At 43.1% G+C, this 8,234-nt stretch overlaps 1 long non-coding RNA gene across 1 annotated transcript; it reads left to right on the top strand.

Annotated features, from left to right (window-relative positions):
• The first annotated feature begins 2,124 nt into the window (after positions 1-2,124).
• Positions 2,125-3,922, top strand: LOC136315647 (uncharacterized). Its single transcript, XR_010727533.1, has 3 exons — positions 2,125-2,384; positions 2,696-2,837; positions 3,650-3,922. It is a non-coding gene; the product is annotated as an uncharacterized lncRNA (long non-coding RNA).
• Positions 3,923-8,234: the final 4,312 nt, after the last annotated feature.

Raw genomic sequence — 8,234 nt, 5'->3', positions numbered from 1 at the left:
TAATTTGTATGAGGCACGATGTAAATCATTGCGATTATTTATGTCCCATAAATCTCTTTGAATGAAGAGGTACCTCCTGGAACTCTTTCGGTTTCTTCATTTTAATTGTAAAGAAAAGAGATCATATGTTTGCAGAGTTTCATGTATTCTGGATTTTGCCAACTGAACCTTTATAGTATACCGTTAAGTTCTCTGTTCCTTATATTCCCTGAAATTTGTAGTTAACTCTAGCAGCTTTATTATACCCAGGTCTGATTTTTTTGGATAGACTACTTCAGAGATGATGTTGTCAACTTACATCAAGAAATACACAATGTGCCCTGACCAGGCAGTAGTGCAGTGGATAGAGTGTTGGACTGGGATGTGGAGGACCCAGGTTTGAGACCTTGAGGTCGCCAACTTAAGTGCGGGCTCATCTGGTTTGAGCAAAGCTCACCAGCTTGGACCCAAGGTCACTGACTTCAGCATGGGGTCACTCGGTCTGCTGTAGGCTTACGGTCGAGGCACATATGAGAAAGCAATCAATGAACAACTAAAGTGCCACAACAAAAAATTGATGATTGATGCTTCTCATCTCTCTTTGTTCTTGTCTGTCTGTCCCTATCTATCCCTCTCTCTGACTCTCTCTCTGTCTCTGTAAAACAACAACAACAAAAACCCCCACAATGTCCAATTGTCTTTTTGTGATGATGTCATCCATTGATGATCATAGCTCAGAGCAGTTAATTAATTAGGGCTTATCAAGTGGTGTTCTAAGCCTATCATTCCTTCCTCCTTCTTTGTATTCATTAGCTGGGATATATCTATACAGATAAGTGTGTTTATGAACTAATGCAGTGGTCCCCAACCCCCGGGCTGTGGACCGGTACTGGTCCACGGGCCATTTGATACCAGTCTGCAGAGAAAGAATAAATAACTTACATTATTTCTGTTTTATTTATATTTAAGTCTGAACAATGTTTTATTTTTAAAAAATGACCAGATTCCCTCTGTTACATCCGTCTAAGGCTCACTCTTGACGCTTGTCTCGGTCACGTGATACATTTATCCATCCCACCCTAAAGGCCGGTCTGTGAAAATATTTTCTGACATTAAACCGGTCTGTGGCCCAAAAAAGGTTGGGGACCACTGAACTAATGTACATATTTGGTTGTCAGAGATTTTCACAGGAAAGAAAACATTTATTTTGGATTCTTTTCCTTTTACATTCATTTTCAAAAACAATAGATTGTTTAGGAGAGGAGGAGACTGCTTCTACAGACTATGTTGGCTCATTTGCCAAGAATTAACCATACAGACTCTTGGCATAGTCTCTTCTTCAGTTTTCCTGCAGAATGTGCCAAGGCAAACGGGAAATTTGGCATCTTTTTGCCAGACAACAAGCACAAAAATAATGGGGCACTTTTTATCTTCAAAGCCTTTCAGGCCTAATTATTTCTCCCATTGCCCCAAGAAGTAGGTGTTATTAATCTCATTTTGAAGATAAGAAAATGGAGACTTCAGGAAGATATGACAGCCACTTGCCCCAAGCTAAGAGGACGTCACCATGAAAGAGGAGGATATAATTTATGTATGGCTTACTATTAAATTTCATGCTGAGGAATAGAGATGTAGGGAAAGCCAGGGAAAAGAGGGTTTCAGGACCACTTACTCAATCCTGACACTACAGCTGTTCAGTGTGCCGAGACTGGAGGGCACTCTGGGCCACCGTGGCTCACAACGAAGGATTTGATCTTGTAGTGCCTGACATGGTACGTGACGAGCACCTGCTTGTCAGCTGTCTAGAAGCAATTAATCTGCCACGTTTTGCTACTACAGATGTCCCTATGATATGACAAGGACAGAAAACTTTCTGCTAGATTGTACACCAGACGGTTGGAAGATGACTGTCCTTTCTCTCTCTCTCACTCTCTCTCTCTCTCTAACTTAGAACTATTTAGTGTGTGCTAAAGCAAAGACAGTGTTTCTATTCAGGTTTGAGCATGTTCGGTGCATGCTGACAAGCCACACGTAAGTGTGAGTCTGATTCAAACAGGAGATGATGCAATCTTGGCACTCAGTCTTCTCAACTTTGGGGTTGGCGCTTGGATTTTTCTTTGGAGAGAGATGCTGCAGTTAAAATAATCCCAACACTTTGGGGCCAGGACATACGCCACTGGTGTTCTGCGCCCAGACTCACTGCCCCAGCAGGCTCTCATTGCTAGGTGCTGGGGAAGGTGGTCTCATCGGGGCACGAACCCTGCTGTCTGTGGTGCGAGGGCGAGGGGAGAAGCAAGCTAAACTACGGGGATTTTCAAAAGGAAAAAACCCAGAAGCCTTTTTTTTCTGACATTAGATTTGTCTTACTAGTCACCTAACAACACTCCTAACCTATAACCCACCTGGTAAGCTTTATAATGGGCTAGTCGTTTAGCTCTAACTTGCAAAAAAGTACTGATACCTTCTATGTTTCTGATTCAGGAATTAAATGCTACGTGTTTTATTTATTGGGCGAGAAATCTGTTTAATTTGTATCTTCTGTTTCTTCTTTCTATTCACTTCTCAACTTATGCGCCCATAAAACTATTTATTGACTTTTATTTTTTTCTTTTAGGAGCTGCATACCTTTTTAGCTTCTCTCCTTCCTGACTTAGAGCTAGCTTTGATGTTCTGGGAGCCTGGCTATTTAAAGGCATCTTTGTGATCTCTTGGCCAGGTAAAGAAGAAGGAGGGACCTGGCCGTTCTCACACAACCTCCCCCTTCTCCAAATGCACTCAGACTTGCTCCACTGTGTGGTCCGGCGCCACCCTCTCTGGTTTGTGATCTCTCCCTGTGAAGTCGTGGCTGGTGGCAGGAGGTGAACACCAGTTTGCTTATCCACTCCGGGAACACAAAGACCTAGAAAGAAAGTAGTTTGAAGACAAATACCAAAGAGGCACGATTTTGCACAAGAGTGATTCCATCACCTTTGCAATACTAACAAGTGTTGGAGCTGACAATCTAGTTTGGTTTAAGGGTATGTAAACACATGGCTCCATAACAGAGAGACGTGTGGGGAACACACGTAGCAGAGGGCAGCCATGACTGCCGGCCAGTGACGGGCAGCGGGCACAGGAGACAGAGTTCGACTCTAACCAGGCGAGTCAGGATAGTGGTCCGGCTCTGTGGGGAGTATTGCTTCCAAATCTCTTTTGAACAGAAAACTGATAACTAATGTCAGGGGAATTATGTTTGATTAATTTGTTATCTTCCATTCTTGAGCTATATTCAAGACTCTGTACTTATTTGTTGACTTAAAAATTTATTTAACTTGTTTTCTAAGCAGTGGAAGGTGGGTGCTGTTTGTACAGGGCTCTGGGTTTGGAGTCGGAGTTCTGGGTGTGAGTGTGGTTCTGTCTCTTCCCAGCAACCCCTTATGTTTTCAAGATCACTTTCCTCATTTGTGGAATTGGAATCCTAATACATAACTGACTTGAGAGAGAAGATATACGTAAAATTGCTTTGGGGGCAAGGCTGGGTATGCAATTAAAACTTATAAATTGCGTTATAAGTTGTCATAATGGTAGTAATGGTGTATCAATTAGTTAATATATTTAATACACGTCTCTCTTCAAAGTCTTCATCTCCCTCTTTTACTACTTGTAAATTCTACTTTCATTCTTGCTGTAGGGTCAGTAAGTGGCAAAGCTGAGCACCAGCCTGTCTCATGCCAGAACCGGCACTAACCACTGGACAGCCCGTGTCACTGTGGAACCTGCAGGAAACCTGTGATTGTGCAAGTGTGGCCTGTGAACCACCAGATCAGAACCCTTGGAAAGAATTTCTATCCTGGGGCCTGGACAAATGGCCTCACATCTCTGGAGATTGGGGCCTGGGAGGTGTGCAGTGTAATTGTACTTCCTTTCCCCTCTGGGCTGACTCCACCTTTAATGTCCTGATGCACCATGGTGTTGAAGAGCCAGGGGCACGAGCAGTTTGATATAGTTTGATAATAAAGAAAACTTTGATTTACTTCAAGAATCTATCATGTGGTTCTTGATGTTTTCCGTTTGACTTATTTCGCTTAGCATGATATTCTCAAGATCCACCTGTGTTGTTACAAATGGTGGTATTTCATCTTTTCTTATGACTTACTACAATTTTTAATTCTTTCTATTTCCAAATATTAAAATAGCAACTCTCTTTCTTAGAAGTGGACACCAGTTGCTTTCTTAACAGTCATTGTTTGTACCTGCTGTTGCTACAAATACTGCTTTCTACTACTGGATATCTGATCATGTGTTCTTTTACACATTTCAGATGTGTTTATTTGAAGTGTAGCGTGCAAAGCACCGTGTGAGCTCCGGGAGGAAGAGCAGTGATGCACAGATAATGCGAGTGGTCCCTGCTCGCCAGGTGGCTTAGCGCCTCAGGAGGGATGGGGCTGAATGGGCGCAAGTGCAGATGGGGCTCAGTGAAGAAATGTCAGTCTCAAGTGTCCACGGGGGAAGGGGGGGCTTGGAGCGACAACAAGCCAACCCCAAAGCCCTCCAGGTCTGAGGAAGACAAAGACTCTGGATAGAAGTACCCTTTAGACTTTCCTTGAGGAGGTAGAGACCAGAATCCAGAGCTCTCGTCTGAAGATCCTGGCCTGGTGCCTTTCGTGCACAGCTACTGGTAACCCATCCATTTCTCTCTCTCCTCCCAAATATCTTGGAAACTTCTGGAAACTGTCCTCCCTTTCCAAGTGAAGCCAGTTGACTCTACGTTTCTGAGATGTGGACTGTCCCACATCCCTTCTCTCACGAGTCCAGTCATCACAGAACCCATATTAGAAGAGGAAGAAGCACTTCTGACATTGCACACAGTGCGCTCGGTCACCCCACCCAACAGGTGCGCACACTCTCAGATGAAGCACAGCAGAATGGTGCTGGATAGATACGGGGGAGCGGTATATTCGTCAAGAGCAGCACCCGGATTAAATATGGAGTCTGGTTCCCCCATTATCCACCTCAGGACCTGGGGGGAGCCGCTCATAAGCCCTGCGCTCTGTAATTACTTCCTTTTCATGTATAAAACGGAATAAAAATAGAACTTACGGAAAATGGTTATTATAAGTCACGTACTAAAAGGTCTTAGGTCACTTTTCACAATGCGAACCGAAGGCCTTGGGGCTCAAGTCTTACTTGATTGAAGGGACTTGGACTCGGTGCTGGCCAAGTTTCCTTCCGAGCCCAGCCTCCCTTCTTGATGCAGGGTGGCTGGACTGTGGGGTGGAGCCCGGCAGAGATCAAGGCCTCCATGGGGTCAGCGCGTAAGCTGGTGCTGAAGTGGAGGCGGGAGGAGGAGGGAAGGGTCAGGCTTGTTCCCGCTTGTACCGCCCTCCTGGGGCGGGGATCCTCCGGGAAGGGCTGGTGGCCGCCAGTACTCGCCCCAACTCCTGTCCTCCTGGGCCTGGCTCATTGCAGGAGGGCTGTGGGCTGATGGCTGTCTCGGGTGTGACCCCAGCTTCTGCTGGGCATCTCTGAGCTCCTAGACCTCATCAAGGGGACACTCTGGAATTTCTACATCTTAAGACACAGAGCTTTTTAAAAGCTAGGTAGCCCTTTAAGAGCTACTAAAATAGCAGGTATTCGTTGTACATTGCAGTCAGTATTTGCCTAAACTGGAGACTTGTCAAGAGACAGAAATTTCTAATCATCAGAAGCAATATATGATAATTATAAGAAAATTTGGAAGATACAGGGCACAGCAGAAAAAAAAATTAACATCACCTTTAATTTTACCAGCCAAAAATAACTACTGTTAAAACGACTTTGGTCTCAGCTGGGTAGCTCATTTGTTAAAGCGGCATTGGAACATGCTGAGGTTGCAGGCTCAGTTCAGGTCAGGGCACATACAACATACAAGTGATGGCATGTATAAGTGGGACGACAAATCGAGGAACCCTTAGTGCCTTACAGCAAGAGACGAAGGTCCCTAAATATGAATATATATATGTATATATTTCTTAACCTAATGTTATACAACTTGATCTTGTGAGCATTACTCTTTCCTCATCGTTTTTTTAAATTGTCTTATTATTTTTTTTATTGCCCCATTCAGTTTGTGTCTTAGTGGAAAATTACATGTAAATTATTTTCCATAACAGGCTATCATTTACTATAAAATTCCTTCTAGACAGAATCTTGGGCTTCTTAAATACTAGAAGTTGATGAGACCAAGAGCATAAGATGTTAGGCTGTTGGATTCTTGAAATGAATGTAGTTAGGGTAAAAGATGATCAATCTGAGGTTTTGAAAAAATATTTTTTTTTCTGTCTCTGAAACGCTAAGGTAAAGTTGCCGACCTTTCCTGACTCAGTTTCTTCACATGTGAGGAGACAGTTCTCAACATTGAGATGGGGGCCTTTGTTGTATCACTTCTGTGCATTGCTGGAGACATGCGAGATTCTGTTATTCCTCCGCGCTACTGGGACCTGTCATCTACGCTGGAGGGACTCATAGAGATCAGTGGGAAAAAACACTTGATTATTTGTACGTGTCTGGGGAAGGTGCTCAAGAATTCCTGGCTGGAATTTATCTTCTTGGGGAGTGAGGGGGAGGAGAAAAAGAATGAACATGAATGACTCTAAGCGTGCTGTAACAGAGTTCCTTTGAGCTGTTCCTGGGCATGGCTGGGTGTGGCAAGCCATTCCTCAGCCTGAATGCTGAGTAATCAAGCTATAATGTGTGCGACATTTCAACCTGTAGGTGAGAAAAAGCACCAGCTAAACAGTCTCCTAGGTTATTAAATATTTGAACTGCTGATAACTTTTGTTGAACTAGAGAAAATTACTGTTTGGTAAAGTTGTATGATGAATGAATGGACAAGTCATTCATTAAGCTGTATGTTTTTCCTCAAAAAAAAAAAAAAAGAACAAAAAGAAAACCAAAAATTATTCTTTTTAATGCATAGTCAGTAAAATGTTTTTTATGGCAACTGAAAGAGAGAAGAAAATTGGAGCTTATTTTTGGAAGTATAGAGCAAATGTTTCTTCCTACAAACAGGCATATAATTTTCGACTAAATATTTTTAAAGAAACGTTTCTTTCCAACTGTCAGAATTAGGTTTGGGATTCCTTGGATATTGCTGAATTACTGTCGCTGGAAGTGCTTCTGTCTGGAAGCGCTGGAGTGCTAAGGAGGGAATTCAGCCATCAAAAGGGAGAATGGACACAGCTCTCTGACATAAGTACAAGTCTCTTAAAATTTTGGGGTCACTATAGTATGCATGCTGCAGTTTAATAAGTGATTTTATTTATTTTAAAATTTATTTATTATTTTTAGAGAGAGGGGAAGGGAAAAAGAGACACAAAGAAACAGATCTGTTCCTATATGTGACCTGACTGGGGCTCAAACTCACAACCCTTGCATATTGAGAAGACACTTTCTAACTAACAGGTTATGCAGCCAAAGTAATAGATGATTTTAGTGACTTAGATGTGCATATCCTGCATCAGCTTTTTGGCCATTTTGGTACTCCCTGGGGCTGTGCCTGTCTGAGGAATAGTCCAAGTGGAGGCGATCACCACCACTATTGGGGAGCACATCTGTGTGCCACATACATTATGTGAATTGTCTCTTCATATATATATGTGTCTTATTTACAGATGAGCAAACTGAGGCTCGAGAGGATAAGCGCTTTGTCTAAGATTTATCATGCAATAAGTGGTAGAGTCAGTTTTCAGATTTACCACCTGGCCCCTAACCCCACTTTCCCCACTACTGCTGGATAGTGCGATTTTTGAAAGGTATCCTGACCACATCACTCTCTTATGATCTTCCTGCCTCTAGTTGCTCCACTGATGCCTGAGTTAAACTTGGAGTTTAACTCATTTAGTTTATGACCTTGATCCCGGTTAATAATAAAATACCTGGAGCCCAGGGGAGAAAGGAAAACTATTAGTCAATCTTAGGTTAGCAAAACGAGTTGTCGTCATTTGTTTAGTCAACAAGCCTTTATTGACTGCATACTGTCTCCCAAATCCCTACCAAGGGCTGATGTTACAAAAATGAATGGGTCTTGGTCTTTGCCTCTCAGAGTCCTGCGTTCAGGTAGAGGAGATCGTACAATAAATAGTTATGAAACAGTGTGGTAAATGAACAACAGGGAGTATTCGGTGAGCAGGACAGAGAAGGAATTGGCTCAGTTTGAGGTCCTCTCCTGGGCCAGATTCGGCAGAAAGGGAGGGGGAGGTTCCACCGAATGATGGGGTTTCAGGGGGCCAGGACAG

The sequence above is a fragment of the Saccopteryx bilineata genome, chromosome 11, assembly GCF_036850765.1.
Source record: "Saccopteryx bilineata isolate mSacBil1 chromosome 11, mSacBil1_pri_phased_curated, whole genome shotgun sequence".
NCBI lineage: Eukaryota > Metazoa > Chordata > Mammalia > Chiroptera > Emballonuridae > Saccopteryx > Saccopteryx bilineata.
Note: the sequence above shows the minus strand (reverse complement) of the source record. Positions and strands in the feature narration are given on the sequence as shown.